Source organism: Paramormyrops kingsleyae, chromosome 24 (assembly GCF_048594095.1).
Source record: "Paramormyrops kingsleyae isolate MSU_618 chromosome 24, PKINGS_0.4, whole genome shotgun sequence".
In the NCBI taxonomy this organism is placed as follows: Eukaryota; Metazoa; Chordata; class Actinopteri; order Osteoglossiformes; family Mormyridae; genus Paramormyrops; species Paramormyrops kingsleyae.
In genome coordinates this window covers 5,807,715-5,824,990 of record NC_132820.1, presented here as the reverse complement: position 1 = coordinate 5,824,990, position 17,276 = coordinate 5,807,715, and the positions used below count along the sequence as shown (strand labels likewise).

The 17,276-nt window shown below is 46.7% G+C and overlaps 1 long non-coding RNA gene across 1 annotated transcript; it reads right to left on the bottom strand.

Annotated features, from left to right (window-relative positions):
• Positions 1-4,767: 4,767 nt before the first annotated feature.
• On the bottom strand, positions 4,768-8,347 carry LOC140582413 (uncharacterized). Its single transcript, XR_011985381.1, has 3 exons — positions 8,263-8,347; positions 5,420-5,485; positions 4,768-5,296 (listed from the first exon to the last, which is right to left on the bottom strand). It is a non-coding gene; the product is annotated as an uncharacterized lncRNA (long non-coding RNA).
• Positions 8,348-17,276: the final 8,929 nt, after the last annotated feature.

Below are 17,276 nucleotides of genomic sequence, written 5' to 3'. Positions count from 1 at the left end.
AGGAAGGAAGGGAGATTTCGGGGGGGGGGGGCAGCCCGGGGGATGGGAGTGGGGGTGGTGGTGGAGAATTACTTGCCCCATCTGTTCCCTCGGGGATGGGACTTAAGAGGCGTTTCTCTACAGAGAGGAATGGCTTTGAAGGGCATGTAGAATGAACTGCTTTTTTTGTCGCTCCTTCTCCAGCACGTTGTATCACCGCTCCCTCTGTCGGCATCCCTCATGCTCCCCCTTCAACCTCGGAGCCCATAATTCAGATCGGTTATTGCTTATGACCCGGCCTGCTACAGACCGACGGTATCACATGGTCACATGGTTGTGCGTCTTCGCTTGATGAGGTGGTCTCGTCTGTGAGCAAACGCTAATGTACTCCTTCCAGACTAAGTAGCCTATTTCCAGCTATTTCTCAGTCCCAAGCTAACTCATTGTGGCTAGTTCCCAGTTTCTAGCTACCTCACAGTAGCTCCTAGCTATGTTACAGTAGATCCTAGATAGCTCACAGTAGTTCCTAGCTATCTCACGATAGTTTGAAGATATCTCACAGTAGTTCCTATCTATCTTGCAGTAGTTCCTAGCTACCTCACAGTAGTTCCTAGATATCTCATAGCAGTTCCTAGATATCTCACAATAGTTCCTAGCTATCTCACCATAGTTTGTAGATATCTCACAGTAGTTCCTAGCTATCTTGCAGTTGTTCCTAGCTATCTCATAGTAGTTCCTAGATATCTCAAAGCAGTTCCTAGATATCTCACAATAGTTCCTAGCTATCTTGCAGTAGTTCCTAACATCTCACACTAGTTCCTAGCATCTCACAGTAGTTCCTATCCATTTCACAATAGTTCCAAGCATCTGACAGTAATTCGTAACTAGTTTGCAGCTTTCCATTACTGTACTGCTCTTGCATCGCAAATATCCGCAGTCATCACAACTTCTGCTAAGCATCCAACAGCCAGTCATGCAACGGCGTTTCCGTCCAAGGCCCGTGTGCACTTGCAGAGGAGCCCCGACCCTTTGTAAGCTCATTAGCATCTGGCAGCCCGAGCACACACACATACACACATACACACACACACGCAGCATAAATCAGTTCCTCATGGGCTAGGACAGGATGCAATTTAAAAACCTGCATGCGCTGGTGGGATGAGACAGGGGACGTCAGGTCAGGGTTGGGTCAGGCCTGGAAGTGGGGGGGGAGGGGAATTCCGGCCACCGCGGGTCAGTGACGCACGGCTGCACCTGCAGTTCTCTCCCCGGCCCAACCCAGGTCTCTGCACGCATTTCTTGCGATGTCCACGAGCACGATGTGGGGGGGGGGGGGGGCTGCTGTAGAGAAACAGCTGCAGTGCCCCAAATACGAAAGGTCCAAATGGCTTACGGGACCAGCTGAAGCTATACAGACGGCCTTCAAACAAGGACACCATGCATAAATCAACCCCCCCCCCCCACACCACCCCCGATTGCAAGCGGGTCACCTGTCTTCTTAATGGGAAGCAGTTTTGAAAAGATGAGGTTAATGTGCTTGGAGGGCATGCTTAGAGATGACCCGAATGAAAAAATCGATATGCAAAGGAATCAAAAGACACACGTCCTCCCCCCCATCCCCATATGGCAACCATTTGTCTCAAGAAGGTCATCCAGACATAAATAATATTTTGGGGGGGGGGGGGAGAATTCCTTCCTTCCTCAGAGGCTAGACCTCTGGGGGCCCGATCTCCTTCACGTCGGAGAGCAAAGAGCTCGACTGCTCATCGGCACGGTGGGGGCCAGGCCGTGGGGGGGGGGGGGGGGGGGGCTTGGAGTATGGAAGGGCAGGCAGTCACAAGGGAGTCAGCAGGTTCAGTATAGCTCTAGTAGAACAACACAACAGAAATCAATCCCAGCTGTCTGCTTGGAGCCGGGACAGTGGATTGCGGCTATCAGGAAATGACAGGAACAATAAAAGGGAGAAGCCCAAATGGCGATGGAGTACTGGATCGGGCTTTTTTACGGGACCTGTTTGCCTGCCCGTTTGTGCCGTGACGTCCGATACCAAACAGAACTGAAACTCGGCCGGCATCAGCTCTTGTCCAGCTTCTAGATGATTCTCGCTCCTCTCCCAAGGGCGTCCGGGACTGCAGCCGGGACCCGGTGCGCGCCGTGGGGTCCGGGCCCGGCTCCCGTCCCGTCCGCACGCACGTGTGCGAAAGAGATCGCGGTTAACGTTCGTCCGAATCGCCCCGGGGATACGAGTCCTGAGTCCTTCCTTCCTGCGGAGAGTGGAATTCTCATTAAGTCATAACCGCTTTTCAAGGGGCCGGGATCTTCCTCCTGCGAAAGCCAGACTGAACCGATTTTCTTTAAGTGAGTGGTGGGGGGGGGGGGGGGAATAAAAAAAATAAACAGAAAACGTTACGGCCCAATGATTTGCTGCGTTGTCCCAAGATCCGGAAAAAATCAATTAGGCTGAAAAAAACTGAAGCTCGCAAACATGCGGAAGACTGCTGCCCCGAGGTCAGACTTCAAGATGTCGAAGATTGACGGACCCTTATGCAGATACCATGCATCAGGGCTCACACACACTCCTCTGTTTGAATAATTAGAATGGACCGACGAATCTGTTTTTATCTCCTATCTATATGTCAATGGTACTGATCCCAAACACGACTGAGGCTGGGAAAGTGACATGATGCTTGTGTTTTTACCTTTTATCCTGCTTTTAAAATATTTACCTCCTATCCCAGTTCTTCTTCACTTTTTGACTTTTACTGATGGGGCGAATCAGATATCCTGTCCTGCCCGATCAGCTCTTTTGCTCTGCTATCTAGTCATGTGGGTCGTCGCCTTTTCTTCCCTTTTCCTGAGCAGAGGCGGAAAGTTCAGGTGCCGAAAGTAGAAATCCAGACCAAGATTTTGTTTCAACCAACCAGTTCAGTATAAAGAGTCACAGTCACAGAGTAACTCAACTGGTTGGTTGAAACAAAATCTTGGTCTGGATTTGTACTTTCGGCACCTGAACTTTCCGCCTCCAGAAGCTTGTAAATTGCTCACAGCTACTTCTTTCCCCATTTCTGCCGGAAAATCTGGGCTAACGGGAGGCATTAAGAGAAAATATATGAGTGCAATAGACACTTAAAGCCTTTAGGAAACACTGAGGCCCCCTTCCCTGGTAGAGACCCAGGCGTGGAGAGCAGCTCCAGGCCCATATGGGCGGGGAAATCCGCCTCCAGTGAGCTTGTTGTTCTTATCCGGAAAAAAGGATTGCTGGGAATTCTGCACCATAATGAAAACCCGGAGTTCAGTACCCTGATCATGTCCCCAAGGGGAGGGTCCCAAAGGAGACCTAGCCGGAAGCGGGATCCGTTCCCAGCGTGTGGAAGAGCTTGACGGGCTGATGCTGGTTTGGTCGGACCTGCCTTTCAGTCCTCCCCCCCCCCCCCCACCCTCTGGACTTGTGCACAGGGCAGGAAGCTGTTGTGAAGTGCTGCTACGGTTGGATGGGCGCTTCCATTCAAGTGCAGTCGTGAGGTGCATTTACAGCCCGTGTGTTCGCCCTCCTGGATCCCCCCCCACGCTGACGCGGGACCCACTCGAGGAACAGCTGGCATCGCCGCAGTCAGCTGCAGAATGAATCCCGCAGCCGGGTTCTGCATGACTGGGTTCTGCACGGTTGGTTTCTGCATGGCCCAGTTATGCATGAAACTGTTCTGCATGGCCCAGTTCTGCACAGCCTGGTTCTGCTTGGCCTGGTTCTGCACGGCTGGGTTCTGCATGGTCCAGTTCTGTATGGCTGGAGTCTGCATGGCCGGGTTCTACATGACTGGTTCTGCACGGCCTGGTTCTGCACAGCTAGGCCCGGCTGCCCTTCTCCAAAGGATGACCCAGAAGACTCTAATTGGTTTCTCGGTTGAATGGAGAAACATTGACATTTTGCTTGCAGTGCAAACAGAAAGAGGGACGACTTTGTCTCACTGATTTTGAGGACCCAGTTTTTAAGCCTAAATGTTTTAAACCTGTTTCAATGGTAACCACATCCTTGCACGAGCTGTTGTGAAAATGCACACAGTACACACTGCACAGGGTAAAAAGCAGATCAGGGTGCATGGACAAAGCTGGTGCCCATTTGGACAGGGTCTGGTCCAGCTGGTGGGGGGGTGGGGGGGGGGCTTTGCTCTGGCTTAGCTTCCAAACCCTAGTGGGAGGAGGGGGCATATAATTCTGGTCTTCGGGTGGATGCAAGGGGTAATTCTTCACACATGTATGGGGAGGCTGAAGCCATCTCGCTCCTCCTGCATTGTTGCACGCCCGGGTGGCTTACCCCCCCACCCCAAAGTGTTCAGAAAATAAATCCCACCCTATTCCCCCCTAACAAATGAGGCCAGTTGACTGTGACATCAGCACATTTGAAGCACCATCCTCTGATGTGTAATTTATATTTATTTTTTGAGAAAGCAAGGTCAGACACTCCGTGGACCAATCAGGGGTCAGAGTCTTTGCTCAAGGGCCCAATAGTGAAATTACTCTGCTGACCCTGGGATTTGAACTAGTAATGTTCTGGTCATGAGTACAGCATCTTAATATGCTGAGCCACACACTACCCGATGTAATTGGAAACTAATGACTGTTGTGGCCAATGCATCATGATGTCTTTGACTCTGTGCTGCTTGAATAGAAGATGACTTTATCTGATACTTTAATCCAAAGCGCCTTACAATAGTTACTGTAAATACAGTGCTCACAGAAAGTCTTGGAATGCTTGATAAATGTTGTAAAAATGTTGCGGATTTATTGGTTTCTTAACAAAAGTCCATTGACAAGCAGCGTTTAGCATACCTACGCATTACTTCCGCACAGACATTTCCTTTTTATTAAATGTCATGAATTTTTGACTCATTCAGTTCTTCTCTTGCCATTTTATTATTAATTGCAGTTGTAGTCACTGGCCCCCGAAGGGATACTAAACATAAATGTTTGGTGTTTTATGTCGTTGCAAAGGTGTTACTAATTAAAAAGCACCTAATGAGACTGTTTATGAACTTTTTAACTCAATGAACTTTTTAGAACTATAATTTTGGTTTCAATTTGATCCTAATTGAAATGAATGATTTTCTTAAAACTACTGGTTATTTCTAAAGCAATATATATATATATCGTAAGACAAACCACTGCGCCTGTTGCTCTTTTTGAGAAATAAGTGTCAGCTGAGGCTAAGGTTGGGTGGCATGAAGTGTCCTCCGGTAACATCCGCAGTGTCTGTAAAGAGGACGCCGACTCATGAGGGGTTTGAGGACGGCAGACGTCTGGTTCAGCTGGTCTCACAGCCCTGTGTCATACGAGAAGGTGCCAAAAAAAAAACAGTCTCTGGGAGGTTCGTAGCTCGCCGCTGAGCAGCACCGGTACGGACGGGGATCGCCGCTCGCGATGCTGAAACGACCTGCAGTCTTACCGTCTCGTCTCCCTTTCCAGGGCGTTCGCCCGTGTCGTTTCATTCTCTGTCCCGGTCTGTCGGCAGCTGTCACGTCGGCCGGTGCATCATCCAGACGGGACCACATATCATATCCCCCAACGTCCAGATGAAAACCCACAGACACAAACACAAAAAAACATGCACCTTTAATGCAATGGACGGGTCAATGGGTTAAGTCTCTGTACCTGATATCAGAAGGTTGCCAGTTTGAATCCCAGCCTTGGCTGGATAGTCACATCTCCACTGGGCCCTAAGCTTCGCTTACCCTTTAGCTCCAGGAATGCTAGGTAAATGGTCTAATCTATGCATGGGCCCCAAGCTTCGCTCTCAATTGTATGTGTGCGTTTCAAAGGAGTGCATGATGGGATACGTGTAAATAAAACAATCCAACGTCCCTGTATGTATGCAAATGGTAAACAGAGAATCATTTCTTAATTTTTCTTTGAAAAAAGACTGTTCTGCTGTGCTCCAAAAAGCAACATCTATACTGCACGGTATGATTTATATACTAGGTCGATCAATCAGTCATACGACGATAATGTCTGATGTATATTAGCAAATAGTCTGAGAGAACATTCGTGGGTGGCCTTTAAATGTCATGTGACCACACATGATAGTGTGTCAGATGCTTTGGAGGGACAGAAACGCAAGATGGTAAACAATTCTCGGTGTCGGTTTGATTCATCGCAACCACCGGAAACAAAACATCACCAAACGGCGCCTCCACAGTCACTCTGCCTCGCACTGGCGTGCACAGATAGAGACGAGGTGGTGCTGAAGCACTTGCCCTTTTGCCCTCAGTCCAAAAAAGTGCCCTTTTGAAAGACGTGATTTTTTTTTTTTTTAAAGCTGCGCGATTTAAAAAGGTGTGAAAATAATGGCTTGATTTGTGCCCCTTCTTCAAAGACACCCGAACCCTGTCGCTTTTTCACTGTCACCGTGTCACGTGAACACGCTTGCAGTTCATTTGTTGTGAGGCGTGTAGCAGCGGCATGACATAGGACTACTTGGAGTAGGCATAGTAGGCTAACTATAGCGACTGGGAGCCACGGCGGACAACACGGCAGCTCTTTCCCTTCCCAACCAGTCAGGTAACCCATGAATCGAGTGAAATTATTCTGTTTGCCCTCTAAGACCAACCTGCAATTGTTTTGTTGTGAAGTAGCCTGTCAGAAACTGCACATGACAAACTTTGCCAGCTTGCCCCCTCCATCCATCCATATGGATAAACAAAAAAACGACACATTTAAAAAACCTAAACCATTTAGGCAACCCCACTCTCCATCAATTCCGACCTTTTTGCATACACTATTGAAAATATCACGTTATGCTATAGGCTACATGCCGTTAGGCAGAGGGCTCTTTTGAGCCCATTTTTCGTTACAAATTTTAGGATGATCTCACGGAAACCTGTGAATAAATACAAAGTTTTCAAACTGAAGTCAGTGACGGGAAGACATCACACTTTTTAGAGATGGAACTGCAGAAAAACCTAAAACCTTGACATGATTATGAATAATAGAATTATGGACGTTTCTCCGTTTTTGTGGATTAGCCTTTCCATAACTAACGTCAACTACTGTCCTACTTTGGTAAGATTGAAATTAATGTCTTTGACTGTCTTTAGTAGGTGTCTCCTGTGAGAAAGTTAGAACACCGTCCAACTGTCTAAAGATGCAGTCTTTAGCCTAACTGGTTGTTACTGACTCAGCGATGCTCGCAGACATTTACGCACTGTGTTGTGACCTGATTGTGACAGAACAGTGACGTTGTTATTGGTAGTTTGAAGGGTACGGTGTTGGGGGTGCATGTTAAAAGTTTTGAGAAGCACTGGTTAGACATGTTAATTTTTTTTGGTGTAACATATTGGCAACATTAACACATTAATTTGCTAAAGGAAAAATAGGCAGTTCCCAATTGCCTGTGAAAACGACCATTCTGCCCTGTTCTTGTAATGACCACAGTCAGTCTTATTCGTTCTCATACATTTTGGTCTATTTTTAGAGAATGTTTTGAAATAAAAGTCAAATTGCATTTAACCTGTGCGTTTTTTTTATTATAAAAAGAAAAGGTTTTCCACATATGCAAAAAGTGCCCTTTTTTCCCCCTGGAGCACTTGCCCCCCAAAATGTCTGTGCACGCCACTGCTGCCTCGCTATGAATAGCTGTTAGTCAGCCACCGCACTGATATTTCAGGTGGACTTTAAGTGCGTGTGACAGCACTTTGAGGCTGATAAGATCAGTCCGGGGAAGTGGTCAGAAAGGATATTAATAACTGACGCACTCGTGTTTAACTAGACGGCACTTCCTGCGTTGAAGGGAAGACCAGAATCTGGAAGCAGAAGAGTGCAGAGGTATTAAAGTGGGGGTTTGTTGTTTCTGGGGCAACTCTCAAAAATGACTTTGGGGCCTCCTGTCCTTGCCGGTGTAGTAACTGTTTGTGACCAGCAGGGGGACCTCAGGGGCCCAATGCACATACGTGGTCTGAGTAGTGGGAACCGGTGCCGCTGCATGGTTGATGGTACCAGGCGTGGGTCTCTATAAACTACCAGAACATTGGTGTAGTCAGACCACCATTTGTACCTCATATTCACTACTGAACCCTCTCACTTTGCCCTAGACGTCTTGGCCCAACATGAACCTTCTCCCAGCTCTAGTTGACGCTCACGCCTGACGCCTCCATCCGTCTTTTCACCGGATAGTTTCCGTGACCCACGTTGAGAAGGTTCTTCCTCAGAACATGCCGCGACGTTCTACTGAAAAAGCCCTCCAAACCATCAGCCAAGATACAAAACACCAAGTTATGGAGAAGGTCCACTCACCGTCTGGGTGTCGCATGCCGCTGACTGTCCTCTGACAAGCCCCCTCCCCGACGCGGAACCGGTGCGTTACATAACAGCCGGTCTGTGCCGTGCGGACAGACCCCGCCGGTGTTATATAAACCCGTAACACAGCCCAGACCTCATGGCCGCTCTAAGGCTGACAGTGGCACTGAGCACGCTCTGGAAAGTTCTCTCCTGGAGCCAGCTGTCCCATCCAGGATGTTCAGCACGCGGCCAGACCGGCAACATCGATGCTGGGGGAGGGGAAAAGAACTCTGCAGAGCATAACTTCTCCACCTGAATCTCCAGAATACAACTTGTTCTCCACGTTCCGGCCTGTGGGCCACACAGACCAAGGCATATCTCTGCACAGCCAAGCGCGTGCAGTCCGCAAAGCATTGTGAGCACAACATTACTACCTTACACAGTGTTTCTCGACCCATTAGCGGATTATGACATTCTGGGGCACCATAGGCTGCTATTCTCCCCCCCCCCCCGCCCTCAGAACAATACAAGAACTAACTACAAAACTATTAAACATTGGTAACTATAAAATCATTTCTACAAAGTCAAAAAGGATGTGACTCTGTTTCAAACGAGAACAGTAACACCGGAAGAACGACAAACTGGCATCTTTACACATTCGCATCAGTCATATTCAGCAACCAGAAAGAGGGAAAGAGAGGCCTGATTGAATAAAATCATCTCAATAGTTGTAGCCTTAAATCATTACACTCTGATCCAGTGTGTGTCTCCTGCATCCACAATGTGCATCATAGATAGCACAGACCATAGATAACAGAGGGGCAAATTCCAAAAGAATGTAAAACATGTTCTTACCATTAGAATGTTTTCCTGGCATAAAACTCATTGATCAGGCTCATAAAATCCATTTTATGTAGGAAACAGACCACGCACATGCATACCAGAAAATACACAACGGCATAAGCGTACAAAGCGCGCCAAAAAATAGATACATTTAGAATTGGTCTCCACATTCAGTTTTAACCAATCAGCAACTTGCAAACAAGCAGGCAACCAATAAAAAAAATTATCATCAAAAATTATTTTAAGAAATAGATATAAATGACCAATAGAGCTCGCTGATCACTCTGGCCCCTAGGCTGCAGCCTAGGCAAGCCTGTTAATTTATCCGTCCCTGTCTCAACCCAGTCCCCGGGGACCCCAAACAGTCCACATTTTTGCAGACAGTCCACATTTTTGCTCCTTCCCAGCTCCCAATGCACTTGTACCAGGAATTCAGTCTTGATTAACTGGGAGCTGGAATGGAGCAAAAACGTGGACTCTTTGGGGGTCTCTGAGCACTGGGTTGAGCGACGATGCCCTAAAAGACACTCCCAGTATATACATCATACATATTATGTCACACAGAAACACAAGCTTCCCTGTCACTTGTCCCTGTGCACTTCATCCTGAGAGAGCGACCCAGCCCAGGTCAACTCACTACTAAATTCAGTCCAGATAATGTCCATCGAGGAGACATCTGCCATTGTTTTTACGGGGAAAGTGACAGATGATATGAGGTGATCTTTCCATACAGGGAAAGACAAAGGCCCGCCCATCTCAAGATCTTCAGATTCTCCTCTTGTGTTTAGACTGGGCTATTTATGGTATTTCTCAAGAACTAGCTAACTTCCCATGCACTAGAGCCATTGTTCCCACTCGGAAAAAAGTCCCAATCTGGAAATAACCTCAGACAAGAAGGACTAAATACATTACTTAAACATCCTGCCACAGATGCGAGTTTTTCCCAACACGGGTTCACCGAGATACAGATCTACATCCCATTCCCAGAATGCACTGCTCCGCATTCCAAGTATATCTTCAAGGAGGACAATCCTCTTGAATTTTGAACTGGTTGATTCTTTATTGATTTTGGAGAGGCTTTGAAAGGAGGGTGGAAAAGCAAATCCCCGAATCCCCCACAATTCTTCACAAAGACATTTAAATGATCATATATATTAGAGATCAAAAATATTTCTTAAATAGCTTCTATAACCGAATCCACAAAATTCCTAGCTTATACTCACCAAAGTTAACCTTAAGTGGAATAGCCCTGATATTGTACAGATTGTGAGGTATATTTCTACTATATATGCGCACCACAGTTGAAGAATATCAACATTTCTGTTAAAACATACAAGACACAAAACTGGATCTATATTCCTTAAAGATGGGGTTACTAAAAGTAAATGACATAAAACAGACGCGCTCGAAAGCGAATCAAATCAAATTCCTGATTTGTCCCTTTACCGCAAAATCTGCCCAGCTGACCTATTTTACATTAATAATGCAATAAATCCACTCGGGCCAGTCGGGTTCCATTAACGAAGACGCTGACATTAAACTGGAGACTGATTATATATAAATTCTTGATCATCTAGTCAATGTCCAATGCCTTTCTTTGCACTCTAAAACACTTACTTTACAATGAAGCACAATTAAGATTCGCTGAACACTCAGAGTAAAAGCTTCCACCAGATGAATGGCGTCATGAAATTAGTACTGAGGTCGTCTGATTCTCTTTGCTCCCCAAACTGTGACGTTCTGGGGCAGCCTGTCTGCGTGCTTTGGATCCATTGACAACGCAGGTATTTCATTAACTACAGCAGTACATCACTGTATAATATAATATAATATAATATAATATAATATAATATAATATAATATAATATAATATAATATAATATAATATAATATAATAGAATAGAATAGAATAGAATAGAATGCTTTATTATCATTGTAACAAGTTACAATGAATCGCAATGTGTGTGATTCCTCAGCATATGTATTTGTGGCCATTTGCTTTCTCACTGCCAATCACAGTCCATTCTAATAGATGCTCAGAAATAGAATGTGCACAGTCCCATAAGTCAGATGTGGGGACTTGCTGGCGTTCCCGCCTCCTGGGAACTGCGCTCTGAACTGTCAGGTGTACGAGTAATAAACCCATTACGGCAGGACACTGAATCTGGAAGCAATAATTCGGCCAGCAGGATCTGGGGGTGAGCCGAACTCGTCAAACAGGAAAGGCTCATTGAACATTCAGCGCACAGGAAGCTTTTCACAAAACAGCCGCACCCCCTCTGGCCAGGACAATGGGCGACGTCAAAGGACAGGGTCCTTTGGACATTCTTGGCGAGGGGGCGGGAGGAAATAATGGTAGGAACTCAGCCGCTCAGTCATGGGAGAGAGGATGTGCTGCGAAAAGGCGGGGATGATATTTCAAAGGGAGATGCCTCTGTTCGGAATGCGAGACACCAGCCCTAAATAGGACTGTTTGTTTGCTCTGCAGCGTGTCCTGATCCGGGTCTATTTTGGCCAGGAATGCATACAGTGGGAATGAGGGGAAGGGGAAAAGACCGTGAGTGAGCGGCGGAAGGCCGCCCCGCTTCCCAGAATTGGCAAATGCCCGCCGCGTTTTGGTCATTTCCTCGTTCGTTTGCGTTACGTGACGTAACGTTCTTTTTTTCTTTTTCTTTTTTTTAATTAAGGTACGTGATGGAGTTCTCGGCCTAAAGCGACTCTCGCTGTTGACCATTTTCCACACAAGCCACCTGGATTTTCCACTCCATCGCTTTGGTTGGTTACTGCATTAACGGTAAAACAGGAGTTTCCCATCTGGAACTGTAGTTTGACCAAAAGTCCAGGCCCTTCACCTCCAGCTAGCAAATCCTGAAATAGACCTTTTTTAAAAGTATTTTCAATTGATTATTACTATTATTTATTACAATAGAATAGAATAGAATAGAATAGAGATACTTTATACACCTCCATAGGAAAATAGTCTTTTTGCATATCCAGTTTGGTTCTCTCTATTATTACTGTTCAAAACTTTTTCATCTCAAAGCAGTAAAATATTTAGAAGCTAAAAATATATTCAAAATGTTTCCAAATCTGTTTGATTCCATCCATCCATCGATTTTCTTGTCTTATTCGGGGTGATGGGGGGTCTGAAGCTGATTCCTGAGGGTACGGACGCAGCTCTTTGATTTCACAGATTGATATCAATGATACTGATTTATCTGAAAACCAAGATTTAGAAAATAGTAACTTGTGATCTGAAGTCTGTCTTTATGTATGGAAAGAGGCATGGTGGGGACTCTCGCTAAAATGAGCACGATTGTCCCCTTGTAATGCTGCTGTTGTGGTTTGCCCATCAACAGGCGCTATGACATCGCATGACATCACCGGGGACTTTGTGTGTCTGCTGTTTCCCAAGCCCTCTGCTTTGACCCCCCCCCCCCCCCGCTGACATTACCGTCGCCGTCGGTGATATATGTAACCAGGATGTCTGAAAACAGGGTCCCACGAAGCAGAGATATCTCTCAGGTCCTGAGCAGGATCTATGCAAGTCTATATGTGCAGTGCACCTGTAAGCCAGCAGGTGGCGTGGCGGATAAGGAGCGCGTGCATGTCCTGCTGTTTCCATTACAAACAGGGGAAGTGGCATAAAAGCCCAGAAATAGGTGTCAAATAGCGACTAGGTAACGATAACAATGAATAACAAATGCCAGAAGGATCATTTAAAATTCTCCCTTTAAAAAGAATTGCTTTTCTGCTCATTACATGCCAGTGAAACTATGTGAATGATGTAACCCTTGTCATGTCCACCTGTTATTCAATTTACGCTGCCTGGCCAAAAAAAAAAAAAGTCACTGTTTGAATTTAAATCAGAAAGTACTTAGAAGCCAATGATTGGTTCATTATTACAGCTCAGCAATGTTATGCAGCAATAAAGTGAAGTCAGCTGAGCACCTGAATCTCCTGAATGGCCAGGTTATCCCATCAATGGATTTTTCCTTCCCTAACGGCACGGGCATATTCCAGCACGATGATGCCAAGACTCATCGGGCTCGAATTGTCAGAGAGTGCTTCAGGGAGCATGAGGAGTCATTTTCACACATGAGTTGGCCTCCACAGAGCCTTGACCTTAACCCCCATTGAAGGTCTTTGAGGTGCGCTGAAGAAGACTTCACAGGCTGATACATCGATACAGAAATGAATGCAAATCTGGATGGAAAAAAAAAATGTTGAGATGTTGCATAAGCACGTGGAAACCATGCATTGATGAACGTTGACCCCTATGTGTAGCTAAAGGCGCTCCAACGAAATACTGAAGTGTGCAACTTTTTTTCAGCCACACAGTGCATCCTAACAGCAGATGGACTGGAATCCCATCCAGGATGCACCCCAGCCTTGAGCCATGCACTGCCTGGACAGGCTCCAGACCCCCAACAAGCCTGACAAGAGTCAATGGTTAGAAGATGAGGAGACGGATAGACCTGTCAGAAGATGTGAGGCGGCATGGAGGCGCCCGGGATAACGGTGACAGCTCACACTCTCCCCCATATTCTCTTGGGCTCCCTCTACCTTCCTCAGAATCATTTTCCAGCTGTAGAATCCCAGCACAAGCTGACACTGTATAGCTCTATGTTGCTCTGTTACCTAACATCACATTTTTTGTATATTTTCTCCACCTTTTTTAAATAATCTTAAAATCACAGAATAAAGCAGCAAGATCAGTTTCACTACCCATCCCCCCCCCCATCTTGCCGGATAAATTCTTATTATTGCGTTACGGAGGGCCCCATACCCCACTGTCGACGTCCTTGTCCTGATTGGTGCGGTAGTACACGTGAACTTTGACCTCTGATGTCGGAATCCCAAGCCTGTCCTAGGGAGCATGCTCAGACCGAGGATAAACTGACCCAGTTTAATTCCCAACTCGCTTTTCAGCGTCAGTCGAGTGTTCCTTTTTGGGCTCACGGACTATTCTTAACCCCCCCCCCCCCCACCCCAGTGTTTGTCTGTTAAGGACTGAGCTCCCCACGCCATAAAACCTCTGCTTTTGGGGTTAGCTGCAGCCATTTTTGTTTTTGTTTTTTTCTGTTTTTAGCTGGGCCAACTGAACCCTACGGAAGTTCCAGAACTTAGAACCGCACGGTGCTGGGACACCAAGACCGGAACCTTCCAGTCCACTGTTCAGAACGTGCCCTGATCGACTTCCCGAAACTGCACTCAAGTTTAAACAACAGCCCGTTGACTGAGGATATTGTAATATAAATAATGAATGTCGCATCTCGTGCATGTAATTATAACATCTATTCATCCATGTTCCATAACCACTTATGCATTACAGGGCTGTGGTGAGTCTGGAGCCTTTCCCAGGAAGTATAGAGCAGGGGAACCACCCCACACAGGATGTCAGTGCCTCGCACGGCACACGCACACACTCACAATCGCTCACTATTTAGAGGCACCGGTTCACCTAGTTCTGTGTTTTTTGGACTGTGGCAGGAAAACAAAGTAGCCGGAGGAATTTCTCACAAATGCAGGCAGCTCATGCGAGTCCCACACAAATGCAGTGGGAGTGGGATTGACCCCCCCCCCCCCCCCCCCGCCCCACCCTGGAGGTGTGAGGCTATAGCGCAAGCCACTAAGACACTCTAATTATAATATAAAACTGCATTGTTCTTGGTCATCGGTGTAACATTTGGATGTATTGAAAGCAGATGTACATTCCGTCCTAAAAAACCAGTTGAGGTTTGTACTGCGGCCGTATTCCGGGTGATCCTGTCTGTCTGCAGCCCGAGCAGCATATGCGCCTCGCCCACTGCTCACCTCTCACTTTTTAAGGCGAGGGGAGCTTAGGATAAGCAGCTGGTCTGTCGGTTAAGGATCAGCGTCGCGCCCGAAATGTTACAGGTCCGAATTCCACGACAGCGATGACAAGGTGACCGGCGCGGCCAGCGGGATGCGGGGGGGTCAATGCACACACCCTCGATGCGTGTCAGAGCACTGCAAAACCACCAGCTCTGCAAATAATTTTAAAAAAAATTTAAAAAAAGCCAAAACACCCTCGTCGGTTTTAATGCTGAGAATAGCGACATTAATAGCTAACGTTTTTATCCTCAGCTTCTTTAACGAGGAACCTCCAAAAAAATCCAGCCACGTCTCTCCCTCCGTCTTGAGTGGCGGGAGAAGGTAAATCACTCAAAATGCTGTCAACCCCCAAACTGCCCCTTTTGTTTTGGTAATAAGGCTGGGGGGGGGGAAATCAGTGGGGGGCCCTGGGAAGAGGGTAAAGATCTTCTCGGCAGGGTGGGGAATCGGGTGGACAGGAAGGAAGATGAGCAAGGGGGGGGGGGGGGGGTAGGTGTTTGTTCAATTTACAGCAGATTTGTCTTCCACCCTGACAGAGGTCTGTCAGAGTGTTTTATGGCTGTGTGTGTGTGTGTGTGTGTGTGGGGGGGGGGGTCAGCTGTTATTTCACTGGGGGCCCAAAGGATGCTGTTTTCTCGTTGCAGTTTATAAGCAAATGGCTCCCTTCCGGCTTCTGCTGTGCCCCCTGTGGATCTTGGTTAGGAGCGAAATTCCAGGGGCTGTAAGCAGAAATCATTTTCGGGCCTGTCGATGATCCGGTTTAATGTCCGTCCAATGGGTCACGCCGGTACTGTACCACATTGTACAAGGTCCTCCGCATTAGGACTGTGACCATGTGCACGACCTGAGAAGATTTGTAGGGAGACATGGAATTTATATGCCATTCGCTGAAAAATTACAGCCATTCCGGCTTGCTTAGTGAGTGGAGATGGTTCTTATCAGGTGACAGAGGCACAAGCACCTTTTGAGACACTCATAAATCCCAGAGCGCGAGGAGTTCTCCCGGGTGAAATGATTCCATCTGTGTTAACGTTTGATGCTTCATTGTTTAATTTATCGTCTTACGGGAAACGTTTTTTTATAGTCTAGACTTCAGGATCCAGAGTTTGAAACGCGTGTGCTGGCGCTTGCGACAGCGGAGGCTTGCAAAAACCAGGCAGACGGGAGCCAATCAGGAGCCAGAAATGTGACTGGGCTTTCAGGCGTGTTTTTCCTGTTGTGGTGGAAGTGCGAAAACGCTCAGTTTGGCAGGAACCAGCGCGCCCCTGGACGCAGCAGCGCTGGGAAACTGAAAACCAGATGAAACTTTACGCACGTCGTCCAAATGAGAAAAATAAATCTGAGCCTTCGGTTGAAAATCCAATTAGTGGTTCGCTATAAAGGAACCGAACGGCTGTGTAATTTACATAAGCTCTAACATGGATTCCTCATTCCTGCTTGCTGTAATCACACATTCAACCATTTTGCGCTAACAACATGCAGCGAATATTGCCAAAGCACTGCACAGATAGCTAGCTGTTACTCTTCATGCTGAACTTGAAAGTGTCGCCGAATGTAGTTTGATGTTCCGAGTTTCTCCTCCGTCTCCTTTTTGCAGGTATTGGACATGGTTGACATATTTTTATTCTCGGTATTAAAACCCATTTTCTAACCACTCAGCCTGAATAGGGCTGCAGAGGGCTTTGGAGCCCATCCGAGGCAGCACAGAGCATCAGACTGGGGGCACCCTGGGGAGGTTGTCAGTTGATTGTAGGCCACATAAAACACAAACTAGACATGCTAGTGACTCTATCTGCATATCATTGGACTGTGGGATTGGAACCCACAACCCTGGACATAAAAGCCACCAGGCCACCCTATATTCAAATCCATAAATTCAAATGTATTTACTCTGGGTGCTGGTATCTCATTACAAAGTACCTGACAAAGAAAGCTGATTCTAAGCACAACCTAGTGACTAAACTACTCTTGATGGGCCAAGGAATGGCCTACTTGATTGGTAGGCAGGTTTGATCACATGGCACGTAAATGCTGTAGGACTTTCCAGTGAATCGCTTCAAATTAGTGCGCACTGCTTAATGAGCTTAGAACAGCAAAATTCTTTAACGACTCTCGAAAGATTCAGTTCGAGTTGCACATAGGTTGTGACTCGATTATTACAAGAGACAGATTTTTGATGCAATTTTAATAAATAATGTTTATCTCCTCCACGATAGCTGTCTGCAAACTATTAAATTCGTTTCAGCATGTGGAGTAACTTCGATGCTGGAATTTCGTTTGCGGGGTAATGCTGCCACCTCGTGGCCAAAAGCCTTTATGTTTTCTTA